Source organism: Macrobrachium nipponense, chromosome 16, assembly GCF_015104395.2.
Source record: "Macrobrachium nipponense isolate FS-2020 chromosome 16, ASM1510439v2, whole genome shotgun sequence".
In the NCBI taxonomy this organism is placed as follows: Eukaryota; Metazoa; Arthropoda; class Malacostraca; order Decapoda; family Palaemonidae; genus Macrobrachium; species Macrobrachium nipponense.
In genome coordinates, this window is record NC_087209.1 from 30,656,393 (window position 1) to 30,673,454 (window position 17,062).

The following is a 17,062-nucleotide window of genomic DNA, read 5'->3' on the forward strand; positions in this document are numbered from 1 at the left end:
CATCATTTGACTCTTGTACCGGCAGTTGCTGCTATAAATTACATGTGACATATTCCAGTTTATTCTATGGTTATGTTCATTTATATGGTTGAAAATAGCCGAGTTCTGTTGTCCATACCTAACTGACCGTTTGTGTTGTATTAATCTCTGGGGAAGTGATTTACCTGTAAATCCGATGTAAGATTGGTCACAGTCCTGGCATGGGATCTCATATACCCCAGAGTCTTTGGGAGATGTCTTTGGTTGGACGTTAATCAGGGATTTGGCTAAGGTATTTGGGTAGGTAAATGCAAAAGGGTTGGATTTCTCAAGGGTGTGAGTTACTCTCTTAATCGTCTCCAGGTGGGGAATTTTTATTTTATTGTTGGGTGTGTCTCTGGTCTTGTCTTTAGGGGGTCGGTAGAAAATTACGTTTGTTTTTTGAATTGCTTTCTCAATTATATGGTCAGGATACTTTAAAGATGAAAGTTGCTTGCGAATTAGTTCAAATTCTTTTTCCAGGAAATCTGGGGAACAAATTCGTAAGGCTCTTAAGAATAGGTTGCTAGCTACACCTATCTTGATAGTATTGTCATGATAGCTAAAGTAGTGAATATATGAAAGTGAGAACGTTGGTTTTCTGTATATGGTAAATTTGTATTCTGTCGTGTCTCTGATTATTAAAACATCAAGAAAAGGAATTTTGTTGTCTGTTTCCCATTCAACTTTAAATTTGATGCTGGGCACTAATGCGTTTAATTTTGAGAGGAATTCATTAAAATTACCCCACTTATTATCCCAAAATGTTAGTATGTCATCCACGTATCTCATCCACAGCATGTTTTTGGGTTTTATTGCATTTATTACTGTAGTTTCAAAGTATTCCATGTACAGATTGGCTAAAATAGGACTTAAAGGACTACCCATACTACACCCGAATTTTTGCTTGTAGAATGATTCCCCGAATGAAAATCATTTATTAGATGCACATAATTCAACTAACTTTATTATTTTGTCAAGTGCCAAAGGGAAATGATCTGAATAGGGGGATAATTTTTCCCTTAAAAACTGAAGAACGTCCTGTACTGGTACTTTTGTGAATAGGGAGTCTACGTCAAGGCTTCAAAGTTTTATGTTGTGAAGTGGTATATGTGCTTCTCTGAATTTGTGACAAAAGTCTTCCGAATGTTTGATGTGACTGGGAGAAAAAGTGCCTAAAAAATGAGAAAGGAGGCCAGCTAACCATTTAGAAATTTTGTAATTGAAAGCTCCGGCGCATGAAACGATGGGTCTGAATGGAAGATTGTCTTTGTGAGTTTTGGGAAGACCATAAAAGTAGGGTAATTTAGGATTAATTACTTTAAATTTCTCTAATAGTCAATACTCTTTTTGTCTTGGCCAATTAATATTACTTTCCGAAAAAATTCTGTGGGAACGTTCTGGAGGGGATTTTTCGTCAGTTTTTCGTAAGTATTTGTGTCGCTAAGGAGCTGGTTGATTTTGTCGACAAAATCAACCAGCTCCTTAGCGACACAAATACTTACGAAAAACTGACGAAAAATCCCCTCCAGAACGTTCCCACAGAATTTTTTCGGAAAGTAAGATTAATTGGCCAAGACAAAAAGAGTATTGAACTATTAGAGAAATTTAAAGTAATTAATCTAAATTACCTTACTTTTATGGTCTTCCCAAACTCACAAAGACAATCTTCCATTCAGACCCATCGTTTCATGCGCCGGAGCTTTCAATTACAAAATTTCTAAATGGTTAGCTGGCCTCCTTTCTCATTTTTTAGGCACTTTTTCTCCCAGTCACATCAAACATTCGGAAGACTTTTGTCACAAATTCAGAGAAGCACATATACCACTTCACAACATAAAACTTTGAAGCCTTGACGTAGACTCCCTATTCACAAAAGTACCAGTACAGGACGTTCTTCAGTTTTTAAGGGAAAAATTATCCCCCTATTCAGATCATTTCCCTTTGGCACTTGACAAAATAATAAAGTTAGTTGAATTATGTGCATCTAATAAATGATTTTCATTCGGGGAATCATTCTACAAGCAAAAATTCGGGTGTAGTATGGGTAGTCCTTTAAGTCCTATTTTAGCCAATCTGTACATGGAATACTTTGAAACTACAGTAATAAATGCAATAAAACCCAAAAACATGCTGTGGATGAGATACGTGGATGACATACTAACATTTTGGGATAATAATAATGGGGTAATTTTAATGAATTCCTCTCAAAATTAAACGCATTAGTGCCCAGCATCAAATTTAAAGTTGAATGGGAAACAGACAACAAAATTCCTTTTCTTGATGTTTTAATAATCAGAGACACGACAGAATACAAATTTACCATATACAGAAAACCAACGTTCTCACTTTCATATATTCACTACTTTAGCTATCATGACAATACTATCAAGATAGGTGTAGCTAGCAACCTATTCTTAAGAGCCTTACGAATTTGTTCCCCAGATTTCCTGGAAAAAGAATTTGAACTAATTCGCAAGCAACTTTCATCTTTAAAGTATCCTGACCATATAATTGAGAAAGCAATTCAAAAAACAAACGTAATTTTCTACCGACCCCCTAAAGACAAGACCAGAGACACACCCAACAATAAAATAAAAATTCCCCACCTGGAGACGATTAAGAGAGTAACTCACACCCTTGAGAAATCCAACCCTTTTGCATTTACCTACCCAAATACCTTAGCCAAATCCCTGATTAACGTCCAACCAAAGACATCTCCCAAAGACTCTGGGGTATATGAGATCCCATGCCAGGACTGTGACCAATCTTACATCGGATTTACAGGTAAATCACTTCCCCAGAGATTAATACAACACAAACGGTCAGTTAGGTATGGACAACAGAACTCGGCTATTTTCAACCATATAAATGAACATAACCATAGAATAAACTGGAATATGTCACATGTAATTTATAGCAGCAACTGCCGGTACAAGAGTCAAATGATGGAATCGGCCTTAATAAAAGAGAAGCAGGTAATGAACATCTCAAAAGGGAATTGGATATCAGCTATCGTCGACGCAGTGTTCATTCAACCAACGCTTAAGAAGATTAAAGGAAGATTATCAGCGGGGGTGACCTAAATTGGCTTACTTGTGGACGAATCTCTTGGTATAAATACCACCTTTTCTGTAAACTTTTCTCATTCATATACCTGAAGAGAGAGACAGCAGTCTCTGAAATATATATAGTACTTTTCTCTCTACATTTTGGTGTTTTTATGGGCTCCTTTTATTAGATATATATATATATATATATTATATATATATATATATATATATATTATATATATATTATATATATACTATATATATATATATATTATAGCCTAGTATACTCCGTCTTCCACCCTTCCTCTGCCAGCATTCAGTGACCATTTCAGGTAGTTATGAAGATTAGCGGTGAATATGAAATCACCCAAGGAGAATCCATCCAGCCTAATCAGATTCAACCAGACTCTCCGCAAATGAGTATAACTAGGCCTGACTTGGCCAACCAATTTGCACATTCTACCCAACGGTAGAATGCCCCGCTTTCCACTAACTACCTGCTGCAGTACTCCTGTCTGGAAACAGTATCACATCCGATGGCTTGGCCTGCTGCTATCTCCGCCCTATGTCTTGATGCTGAACCAGGCTAGCTTCCTTTACCTCTACACCACCTGCAGACTGTTTAGATGTCTGCCTTGACAACCTATCTATGCCCTCGCCCTCGAAGTTCCCGTAGGGCTCCATGTATGAGAAGCATCATTTCAACTGTTTCTCCAATTCCCATTCCCAGCATTCCTGTCCATCAGAGTCCCATGTGAGTCTTAATTGACTGTGAATTTTCTGTAAAATAAGTAATATTAGTACATGCTACTTTGCTTCTGGCAATTCCATTGCATTAAAGTAACTGATTACCTCATATAATTCTCTCTTCGCACATTGTAGCATTAATGTTATACTACCGCCATTGATAGTCGTATTTCAAATATGACTGCTTTTCAGATTCGTGTAGCTTCCCCTGTTGTGTGTGTCCTGTAGACCAACTATATCACTAAACCTGTTTTGCCGTTGCCAATCCTCGGTCACCATTCCCTGGATTCCAGCAAAGCTCACACTCGTTTACAATGCTCCACTACCTGGTGTTAATTAATGTTGCTAATTTAAGTTATTGTTCCAGAGCTCATGCACCTAAGACAACCCAGCCCCTAAGTAGAGTGATCGGTCTTGGCCTGCCATCTCAGTGGACGCAAGTTCGATTGTCGAGCATTCCACTGAGGTGTTAGAGATATGTATTTTTGGTGATAGGAGTTCACTCTCGATATGGTTCGGAAATCACGTTAAGCCATTGGTGCCGTTGCTGAATAACCACTGGTTCCATGCAACATAAAAACACCATACAAACAAACCAACCAACCTACGATAACCCGTAGGTTAAGTGATTCTGCTTGCAATTTGATGGCACCCTAGTTTTGCTAATGTCAATATTGGCATTAACGTCACAAGTACCATGGAGCCAAACAGCGCCCACGTAATTTATATCTTCTTATTACCTTATAGAAATTAAATTATCTTAGTGGACAAATAACGTTTACATTCAGTCCTTTTGAAAAGTAATTTTGATGTTTCTATTAAGGTTTCTTTTACTTTTCAGTTCATGGCATGCCCCCCCCCCCCCCCCCCGGCAGTACAAACTGTTGGGTTTATTTTGAGAAGATTCAAAATTTTGGATTTCTCATGTTTTAACTTAATACCCGACACAGACTATGACAATACATAAACACATTCGGTATGTTTTTCTTTAAAGTTCCCCTTTTTATTATGGTAATAAGAAATTTTAATGATAGTACTTTAAATACAAATTATATTTTTACTTCTGATGATTATCGTGAATTCAGTAGTTATGTTTTTCTGCATTGAAATAAGTGAAATTGGATGTCTTCTGTTGAGTTGAAAGTACTCTTTTGGAAAAACTCTTGTGGTAAAGTCATTCTTCAAGATGCAGGTTTTAGTTTTCATGATTGTTATTGTATAGCGTGTAAAATTGAATTGGAAGACATTATTATGCTGTGTTTATAGGGTTCATCTGTTGGATTATGCTGTGTTTATAGGGTTCATCTGTTGGATTATGCTGTGTTTATAGGGTTCATCTGTTGGATTATGCGTGATTTATAGGGGTTCATACTGTTATGGATTATGCTGTTTTGTTTATAGGGTTCATCTTTGGATTATGCTGTTGTTTATAGGGTATCATATGCTTGGATTATACTGTGTTTTATAGGGACTATAGATCATCTGTTGATTATCTGTGTTTAGGGTACATCTCTTGGATTATACTGTGTTTATAGGATAAATTTGTTGGACTATGCTGTGTTTATAGTGTATATTTGTTGGATTATGCTGTGTTTACAGGGTACATCTGTCGGATTATGCTGTTTATAGGGTACATCTATTGGATTATGCTGTGTTTATAGGGGGACATCTGTTGGATTATACTGTGTTTATAGGGTACATCTGATGGATTATGCTTGATTTATAGGGTACATCTGTTGGATTATACTGTGTTTATAGGGTACATCTGATGGATTATGCTTGATTTATAGGGTACATCTGTTGGATTATGCTGTGTTTATAGGGTACGTCTGTTGGATTATCTCTGTTAATTGGGTACATTTGTTGGAGCCGAATCTCGGATGTTCGGAAAAATTACAGACCCGAAAATATTTCTCTCGTGGTGGGACCATCTCGTGATAAACAGTTCTCCGAACATGCAATAGAGGAGAGCTTTAATTGGTTATGTGACTCTCTCTCTCTCTCTCTCTCTCTCTCTCTCTCTCTCTCTCTCTCACAACGATTTTTCTGATTTTTCTGACCGTATAATATTTTTTTTAGCTAAGTTGATGACCTCAGTAGCTGTAGGCCCAAACATTTCCAGCAGATTAGGCGTTTTTCATCCAATACCACTGACTTACCCACATTCACTACTCTGCCCGTGTGTGATGTTCTCTTGTCTCTTTGGCCATTTTTAAATGGAAAATCGCGAATTTTAAATATTTTACCTCACTCTTGCATCAGTATATTTATTCAGCTTTCTATGTAAATGCTTTTCAGTGTTACAAACAGATTAGCCGATGCTGAAATGTTTTATTTATCACTGAATTTAAATTTTGAGAGAGAGAGAGAGAGAGAGAGAGAGAGAGAGAGAGAGAGAGAGAGAGAGAGAGAGAGCCCTGAATTGGTCCTGCTACTTTGTAGAACTGTTGATGAAGTAAAATTTTTATCGTTGTTGCCTCTTAATGTGTTGACTTTAATGTGTTGACTTTTTCACTAGTTTTGATTTGATACTCGGATACTTTCTTATTGCATTAGATTATTCATAAGTAAATTAAATTTTTTTGTTCTGATACGGACCAATTATTCCTCAATTTACATAGGATTTTTTCCAAATAATTTATTTGCCGGCTAATAGAATTAATGAAACTGATAGGACCAAACTGAAGAACTCTTCCCCCTCCCACTTAATTTTTGTGTGTTGAATCATTGATTTTTTCCAGGAGAAAAGCAAATTTTTCCTTACGTTTTTTGTTGAATGTTTTTTTTATAAATCATCTTATATTTGGAAGAAGAGCCAGAAAGGAGACTGGCTCCTGATATTAGCAGTCTTGGATTGTAATATGAACATGTTGCGCAAGCAATTTAAGTGTAAAGCAGCTCAGCTCACGCAAGTCGTTAGATTATGTTGCAGATGATATATAATTGTTCATCCCATGGGAAGTTGAAAAACCTGTTCCTTATTGACCAGTAAATTGTCTTAAGTAAAGGTTTTTTAAGGTATCTTCCCAAACATACGAAATATTATTTAATTTACTGTATCCTCATTTCATTTTAGCAGGTACCATCAATACATGTTAGTATACTCTTCTTGTTTGTCATGAGCTTAAACTGGACTGTGTGTAGATTGTTTGCTGTTTGATTAAATAAGGTTTTCCTTCTTTTTCCAGGTTCTGTCGTTTAGTATCAGCTGGTGCTGGGTAATAATGTTTTGAAACTAGCCAATGAGTAATTGCAAATATTAATGACTCGTCCGAACACATTTTGTAACCTGGTAAGTGTAAGGCTTTGCTGACAAGTCATCTGTTTCGTTCAGTGACTGCGTAGCTTGTTTAGTGGAAGGCATTTGTTGGGGGGTATGCCTTGGGGGGGGGGGGGATGCTCTAGAGTTCGGGGGTAACTTTAGAAGGTTGCTGGTACCATGAGAGCATAAATGTTGATGAAAATTTTATTATTTTTCAGGTTTTTGCGAGAAAGTAGTTTTATTTACAGCAATTCTTAATACTTTCAATAAAGAATACTCTCTGAGAAGTGTACGTGAAATTTTAGGAAGAGATGTGTTTTATCCATTTCCTTGTATGAAAGGTTGGGTGCCATCCTAATAGATTATCTTCCCTTAACGTATATTTATTTAGAATAAAATCAGAATAAAGTCGTAGTCCTGAGAATGGTTTTTTGTGAAAGCTAATTGGATTGTGTGGTATTCGTGTTTCTGTGATTTCATTGTGGTTTTGACATGTGTTGACATTCCTGATCAATATCATTTTTTCAGCATTGAAGGCAAAGTTTTGGAATTCCAGGAATGTCTGCTTGTTTCTACTAACATAATCTCTTTCTGAGGTATTTATTTTTATGGGCCAACTGGACACCACATTTTTCTAGGAAATTTGGAAGACTAATGCCATGAGAGAGTTCTGATTTACTTGTGCTAACTCCAGACAGTGACACGTTTATTTGAGCCTTTTACCAATGTTGGAATCTGCAGTTGAGACTATCGGTAAAGAGCATTAAAACCCTCCTAGCACTGGCCATTTCAGTCTGATTCTGGACACCTCTGTATGTATGATGATTTTCTCTGTTCATTCGTCTACAATGAAAAGTGTGGCTTCTTTAACCATACTTCTCATCACCTACACTAATGAGAAAAAGGAACATACCTCAGATTTAATGCTCTTAAGATCTGTGTTGATTCCTTATGTTATACTCGTCATGACCTTTGTACTAGAATCTCCCCTCCCCCACTTGGCGTCATTGAGATTCTATAATCTAGAGGGGTGATATTGCCCTATGAGGAGAACTCATTGTACTAATAATGACAATGGCATGTTTGTCTACGAGTAGATAATTTTCCTTCAATCGCTTTTTGTTCTAAGTTCTTCCAGTACCTTCATGACTTGACAACAAATTAGCCTCTACTTCCTGAAACGTGTGAAACCCAGTTGTTCAGTAATATTTCCTTTTTTCTGATCCTCTTGCAACCTGTACTCATTCGTAGCTGGTGGTTGTTGATCTCCAGTCCCTATTCTCCAGTTCTATATGTATCAATATCAAATTCGTCCCTATTCTCCAGTCCTATATGTATCAAATTCCTTACAACTTGTTACTTTCTTACTCGGATATTTGTGTGTAATTTTACTTTTTTATATTTTTTTAAATTCCTCAAAATATTTCAAATTCCGTGCTTTTTTGGACAAATCTTCGTGCTTTGTAACCAGTATTTGTCGTAGGGACTGCAGTACACTTGTACAGAATGGTTTATTTACTCCTACATTAAAGTGAATTGATATTTTCCTCCTACACCAATGTATATTTTTCCCCATCCACCTACACGCATATGTGGGTTAATGAAACCCTCCAGGTTTTTGTTACTGAAGAGTGGAAACGAATCATTCAGTATCCAATATGTTCCCAGATGTGACAATAGTATTTCTGCAGCTAGTATTTTTTGTAATGTTACCACAAACCTCTTAAAGTACTTAAAAAAAATTATTCCTTGAAGGTTCATCTAATTTTGGAAATCTTCCAAGTCTGTAGGTCAATTTTTTAGGAGTGCTGAAGTATTCGTGGAACTGATGTAGTTTATCTCTTGTTTATTTTTCTGGTTGGTTTCTGCTAGATCTGTACATTTATGTAATGTTGAAGAATGACTTCAGGTAACTTTTTAGCTTTTGCATTCAGTGGTTTTACGTGTTTGTAACTGATGAATTTCAGTTAATCTTTTCAGATTCTGATGGTAAGTCGACTTATGTTGCCAGGTGTTGGAGGGGATTGAAAATTATATATCTATATATATATATATATATATAATATATTATATATAATAATATTGATATATTATATCTATATATATATATATACTATATATATATATATATATGTATTGGTATGTATGTATGTATATGTATAATTTTAATTTTTAATGTCTTTTTGGGCCGAGTATTTGTAGATCTATGTATTTTGGTTACAGATTTTTGGGGGACAAAATATGAACATAAAGGTGCTGCATCTCTCTACATAGTGATTGAAGAAACAATTAGATACAGTTGAATAATTTTTGGGTAGCAAAAGTGATTTGGTGTATTTTTACACAAATTTCTTTCGATTTATCTTTTGATTTTTAGATAAATTTTTGTATCATATTTTCTTTTCTGTTACTATTCAAATACACAGTTGCTAAGCAGAAATCTTCTCGTAAAAAATCAGCACAAATTTATCGATCGAGCCTCCATATCAATTCTGCTGTGGCGTTGAGATGTTAAAATGACCATGTCGACGGGCGTTTTGCTCTACCGGAGTCGTAAATCCATACATACTCGTAAATTCAAAACTCAAAAGGAGCTATATCCATATATAGTATTATTGATTTCATGATTTCTTTTGAACACAGAATTGTTTCTTGTTCCTCCCCAAACTAGTATTAATGTTGATTGAGAGCACTGTAAAACTTTTTAATTTGTTAATGGCCATAAAGTCACGTTTCGTATGGTAAACTTTCAGGCCTTGTCTTTCTGTTGGTTATAAGTTTTATCCATTCGAACTTTCGTCTTTCGCTTGTCAGTTACTTAAGTAATATAGGATGATATACATCAAATTCTAGATGTACAACGGGGGTACTACTTCGGATGCAATTTTTGCGCGCTCTCTCTGTTCTTATTGGTTTTCATCATTAAGGTGATGATATTGCATATGTGATGTGTTCTGTTACGTGATTATTTAGTAAAATTTTGTAGTTGAGGGTAAACCTGTGAGTTCTAAGTATTATATTGTGGAGTTTTATTTTTATTGCTTGTCTTATTATTCTTTGTACAGCATCCGTGCGACAATTTTGGAGACCGTCGTAATTGTAAACAGGACTGTGGTTGGGGAATAAACGCGCTAAAATGCCACCTGTTCTCAGCGGAACTTCGTAATCCCCCCCCCTCCCCTCCCCCACCGGGGAAAAAACAAGACAATTATTCAGCAGAAACCATTGATTGGATCGTTTTTATGTTTTTTTTATCAGTAAACGTGGAGTTGAGTCATAGTACACCGGATTCAAGCGTCCCCTTCTAGCTGTATAAAAAAGGGCGCGGGTTGTTATAGATTATTCTGTACATTTTCGTATCATAATTTATAATGCTGCGAAATACTGCATCATTTCTGTGATGTCTAGTTTTCATCAGTGCTTGTGTGGGTTTATACACAAGATTGGTTTCGTCTTAGGTGTCCGGCAGTTCAGTTGTATAATTTATTCTACCTTAGCGACATAAAGAGGTTATATTCTATTGTCATATATTGAGAAGACTTGATTGCGTCACAAGTAGAAAAAAACGCTCGATACCCATTTATTTTTCCGTAAAGATTAAACCCTTTAGAGCTCATATTTTTATTGGTGAGATTCTCAGTTTTCGAAATTCTAACGGTTTTAACGTTAAGATGGGAAAAACCTCCAGTAAGAGTTTCATTTATAAATTAATTATTGAATCAGGTTACTAAATTCTTTGGTCGTACTCCTTAAAAAAATCCTCTTCTTAAGCCAGTAACCCGCCTCATAAACAAAGAGGCGAAAGGCATGGCATACAGTAATCATGTTGGAACCTTTGAAATCAATCAAAAGTTTTTGGAAGTATGAATGGCCATAGCCACCCCCCCCCCCCCCCCCCCCCCCCCATTATTTTTTTTATCTTGTGTGTATGGCAGTTTTAATGCTATTTGAAATTTAATCTCTTCGATTTTACCTTTATTAACATTGACCTTTAGAATGTTTATTATAAGCTCATTGTTTATATAATTTCCATTTCCGTTCATTCTCATCATAGCTGTGAATGATCCTATGGGTCCCAGTGGTTGGCTTTATGCAATCACATATTCCGAGTGGCCATAGCATCGTTTCTAAAGTTTCTCAAACAACGTATTGGTAATCGGATATAGTGTGATTTTTAGTGATTACTTATTGCAGTCGAAAATTACAGCTAAAACTGCCAAGCATTGTTATTCCGTACGGCCATTCTTAGTATTCTGTCACATGTGTAGAATCGTGTGCTGGTCTTGATCGATATTCTTTGCTTAAGATAAACAGTTATGGAGCGAAAGCATGAAAACGCTGTTGTGTGGCGTCACCTCCTGGTTTCAAGGTGGGACCATGTAGGGATGTGTCCTTTAGCGAGATGTGCCTTTGAAATGAGATTGGAAGGCAAGTATACATTAATGAAGTCGTATGGATGTGTGCTCTGGGAATATTTTTCTATTGTGACTTAAACGTCGAATTTGTTATGGAAGATAGGAACATCTCTTTAGAAGATCAAGGTTTTTTGAAAGTCGCTGCGAGAGTAAATTCGAGCCGAGTCAATGCAAAATTGACCTGACTGAAAACGGCGAACAAGCAGAAGGGTCATGACTTGATTACCGTGGCCATTGTTGGGCAGGCTTTTCAGCTCGTATCAGAATGAATGGAACTTGCCAGTCATAGGATGGAAAAGTCGATTGTGTGTCATGACCAGAAGGAACGTGTTCATGAAAGCAGCATGAAATGTTGAAATTGCTAAGTCATGGTTTTTTTTATATAATGAAAGCTTGAGTTGGCTTGTCTAGAAACTTGTCTAGAAACAGTGAACGGTAGCGGTAGAATAATGGTGGGAAAGGGCTTTTCAAAGCCTATGCGGCGTGAGTCTGCATATTATGAAGAGAAAAAGCCGCACCAAAGTTATGCCTTAAAAACTTTGCAAAGCACAAAAAAAGAAAAGCAGTGTCAAGAGGTTTTGATAAGTAAAGGAGGAGAACGTTTAGATGATGTAACATCCAAACCGTTTTTCATGATAATGTGTAAAGAAAAACAGCCTAGTTCGATTAGTGTACTAGCTTTGTACTACTAGTTTCAGGAGAGAGAGAGAGAGAGAGAGGTGAGTTTTATGAAAGGTGTTTGCGTTAATGAGTAATGCATACGTAGTCAAAGATAGATGAGCATACACTTGCATGCGAGTCATACCGTGAATGAATATTTATGTTTGAAGTAATCAAAAGTAATCCCTACAGTAAAAACAAAATTGTGATAACCGCTAGGCTTTTGTTACGTAACTGAGAAAGTCTATAAAACCCACGGGGCGGCCTTGAGAGCAGCAGCAGCAGCAGCAGCAGCAGCAGCAGCAGCAGCAGCAGCAGCTTCAGCGGTGAAAGACTTGGGGTCCCAGAGATCGTGTTGTCATCAAGAACCTTCCCATGAGTTTTGCCATGACGTGACCTGCTTATGCCGAGCACGTGTACCTCGTGTGTCATTTTTAACGCAACGCTAATTGCGAACCATTTCCGTCGGCGAGCACGGTCCGCTGACAGTAAATTTGTGTAAGTCGCCGAAGGTTGTGTGCGTGTTTTAGTGTCAGAGTGCGCGTGCATGTCATCCTGCAACGCGATGCTTGACAGTCAATCCTGCTGCCTTCAACGGTGTGACTTTATAGATGTATGGCAACCGTGGCGGTTAGACCGTATCGGTTACCGCAACACCTGCCTGTGCTCTGTCATCATGACCATGAAAGCTTTATTAAAAAATAAAAAATAAAAGCCTTATCGGGTAGAGTAAATTTCTCTCTCTCTCTCTCTCTTCAGTTCCTCGTTGGACGAGTGGTTTTCGCGCTCGGCTACCAATCTGGTGGTCCGAAGTTCGATTCTCGGCTCGGGGCCAACGCCGAATCAGAGGAATTTATTTCTGGTGATAGAAATTCATTTCTCGATATAATGTGGTTCGGATCCCACTATATAAGCTGTTGGTCACCGTGCCTAGGTGACCAATTGGTTCTTAGTCCACGTAAAAATATCTAATCCTTCGGGCCAGTCCTAGGAAAGCTGTTAATCAGCTCAGTGGTCTGGTAAAAATTAAAATATTTTAAAAAATCTCTCTCTCTCTCTCTCTCTCTCTCTCTCTCTCTCTCTCTCTCTCTCTCTCTCTCTCTCTCTCTCATACTGCGTGTCTGGAAATGAAGCAGATGTTGAATTAAGTAGACGCCATTGTGCTGTTAAACCACCCCATGACTGTTTTGTATGCATACATTACATCCCATGACTTTTCTTTGTACAACATACGTATACGCATTATGACTGTTTTGTATATGCGCCCCTTGTTCCTTGTTACCATATATATATCTCCTTCAAGGAAGTCGTAGCCTGTCCTCGTCTAGAACCTGACCAGATGTTAGAAAAGGTTGCCATCAGTTTTGCCAAAACCTATGTACCCAGTTTCTTGCGTCATCAGAGGTTGTTGAGTGTGCATAAATTTACTTTTTCGTCATGTGCTTTTGAAGCATTATTGGCGTCGTCTTGTATTTGCTTGATATATTTTGATAAGTTTTTTGGTACTTTTACTTTTTATATTTTGTTAGTTTAATTTCATCTCCCGGCTAATAGTTGAGTAAGTAAAATTGATTCTTAGGTAAAATCGTTCAGTTAATGATGCAGGCATGAAATTTGTTTTGAGTAATCAGTCATATGTTAAGAAAAAACAACCAGCCACGAAAACATTTGATATGGTGGCCCGGCTATGCTAAAACAACTGCTAACTGCAATTTTTGTCATTTTATTGATTTCCCTTAATTAGCCTACTCTTTATTTATAGTGTAATGCATGGGGATCACAAAGACACTACTTTCGGAATAAAAATCATTGTTAAAAGGTATGTGCTAGAATTAAGGATAAAATGACCCGATAGCTTGCGAACCACAATGCTTCTGACAGATAAGTTCCCACCCTAGCCTTGCGCGGGGGGGGGGGGAATGGTTATAATTCTGTAGATAGTGGTAGTTTGAAAGCAGAAGCGTGGAGCGGTTGAAGCTCATTGCCTGTTCCCATAGTTAAAGCTGCAGGCATTATACGTAAAGAAATGCACAATCAGTAAACGAAATTCAGCTGTGACTTCAAAGAAAGGTTTGGAAGAAACCTGTTTCGCCAGCTCTATGTTGATTTGTGTGTAGCATTAGTAGCATTGTACTTCTTGTAGTTATTAGGTCATGTCTGAAACACGATGAAGTAAAATTAGACTTAGCTATTGCATGATCTTTGCAGTGCAACTGGTACAGAACCCATATTGAAGGACCAAGAATACCTAAACATTCTAAGGACCGAGACACCATTCCTGTGTATGTGAGGATGAATACTCTTTTAAGCATTCAGCTTTTTCAGAGTAGTATGTGGAAGACTTTGATATGTGTCCACCTGTTTTTAGAAAGGGCTATTGACCTCGTCTGCTGTAGACCACTATTCAGCAGCCACCACAGAATGACATTATTCCATGGCGCGAACGTTTCAATGTTTTATCATCCAAAGATTATGGTGAGTGGGCCAAAAAGTTGAGCTAACAAAAGAATACGCCTGCATCCCAACCAGCCTCTTTCAAGTAAGAATAATCCAGCTACAAGCACCATGAATATTGTCGCCATGTCCAAGGCTTTTTCAAAGAAACCTTACCTTCAAATGTGAATGGTTGGAAAAAGGTTATGACACCGCAGACATGGATGATTTCATCCGACATGTTTAACCCACCAGCCAAACAGCGAAGGACTGAAGGTTTTTGATATTAGTATTACATGTCTGCTCCCGCTTCTGCGGGTCGCGCTCATAGTTATGTATATATATATATATATATATATATCATATATAATACTATATATATATATATAGATATATATATATATAATATATTATATTATATAGATAATATATATATATATATATATATTAAATAAATTTTTATGTATATATGTGCACACAAGGTTGTTATGAAGGTATTAGGTTGCGGACAGATATGTACCTATGATTTGAATGTATTGGAAAGTTGAATATTGAATGAAAATATACATATACCTCCTAATGTCTGACATGGAGCACAAGACGTTCCACAAGAAAGTAAAAGCAAATTACAAGGTTATTGCTGACTTGACTTTTTCGAGACTGTAATCCCAAGCCATCTAAACACACTGTCCCAGCGGATTAAATGCATCGAGTGTAATAACAGAATTGGGGAATTAATGCTCTTTTATTTATATACAACTTGATAAGACCCAAAAGGCATGAATAAGCATGAATTTTACTTGACCTAGAATTTTCCTATTCATTGCAGAACAACTAAAGAATTAATGAGCGACTCATTCTTGATGAAAAAACCAAAGAGCAAGAAGTTTTATATAGATTGGAAGCAGATCATGTTAAAAGGATTAATCACTTTCTGGATTGTTGAAAAAATTAATTCTTATATACATATATATATATATATATATATATATATATATGTGTGTGTGTATATATATATAATCTATATATATATATATATATATATATTGTATTATGTATATATAGCTTATATATATCTTTTAAAGTTATATATCATATATATATATATATAGATATATATATAATATGTTATATATATATATATATATATATATATATATATTATATATATATATATATTATATATATATATCTAATATATACTATATTATATGTATGTATGTATGTATATTAGATAATTGATATATGAGACTCCTTGTAAATGCATTTAATTCTTGTATGAAAGTCCTTTTAGAATTATTTTATTTTTAATTTCGTGTTTAATTTTATTACTGCGTTAATAACTGATGACAGTTTTATTGACCATACATCAATCTCTATGGATAGATGACCGGAGAGATTTTGAGGTAGAAGGGTCTGTTCTTTTCACGTTCACTTTTCTTGCAGAAATGCAAAGATGAGAATTCAAGATGAAAGCCGTCACGTCCCAGTGTTTATGCATGGCATTCCTATGCAGTGTACTTGCCTGCACTGAACGGTCTTACCATCATGACATCACGGGTCAAGGCAAGTCAGTCGCTAAAATTAACTGCATCACTAAAGCCTATAAGCGACTCAGTGGCGTGGTCGGTATGGTGTTGGTTTGCCACCTCGGTGGCCGTGAGTTCGATTATCGGGCATTCCATTGAGGAGTGAGAGATATGTATTTCTGGTGATAGAAGTTCACTCTCGACGTGGTTCGGAAGTCACGGAAGGTCGTTGGTCCCGTTGCTGGATAACCACTGGTTCCATGCAACGTAAAAACACCATACAAACAAACAAACAAACCCAGAAGTTTAAAAAGTCATTTTGCATTCGGCTGAATTGATAGGATGGTTTTTAGTGCAGCAATTAAATATGCATATCCTCCTTATTCCTCCAGTACAAAAGGAAAAAGTTATTTGGAGTGATCAAACTAAATTACACAAAATGTGATTATTCTCCTCTGTGGACGAAATATCCACTTCCCGGTCATGCCGTTCAGGGTACGAAACGACTTCATAGTTATGCGCCCTCTTTCCCTTGGGTTTATTCTTATAGGTGTATCCGACTGGCGTCAGAGAGCATCGTAATTCAAAGCCTCTCTTTCTTTTTTTTTCTTTTTTTTTCCCCTCTTAAAGTTTTAGCTAACTGTATACAGTTTTCTCGCTGATATTCAGATGCTGAGAAATAGCTTTCTTGGAACAACCATCCTTATTCACGCGATAACCGACATCGAGTGGAGCAGTGTCTGGCACCTTATCTGGTTCATATTCGCCGTCCATACTGATACTATTTTCTTGGCAAAAATATCACCGAACCAGTGAATGGCTACTTAATTTAAAAATTTCGATTTCGGAATACGATATGCTATCTGTGTTTTCCCCTAAAATGTTATATTTGAATTATGCTTATCATGGGAATACACTATTTTATTTTTCACTCGTAATGCATAA

The 17,062-nt window shown here is 36.6% G+C and overlaps 1 long non-coding RNA gene across 1 annotated transcript in view; it reads left to right on the plus strand.

Moving 5' to 3' along the window:
* LOC135195641 (uncharacterized) overlaps nucleotides 1-17,062 on the plus strand; it is a 119,130-nt gene that overhangs the window by 52,349 nt on the left and 49,719 nt on the right. Inside the window, exon 2 of the long non-coding RNA XR_010310203.1 lies at nucleotides 7,007-7,110. This is a non-coding gene — a long non-coding RNA (uncharacterized LOC135195641). The remainder of the gene's footprint in view (nucleotides 1-7,006; nucleotides 7,111-17,062) is intronic.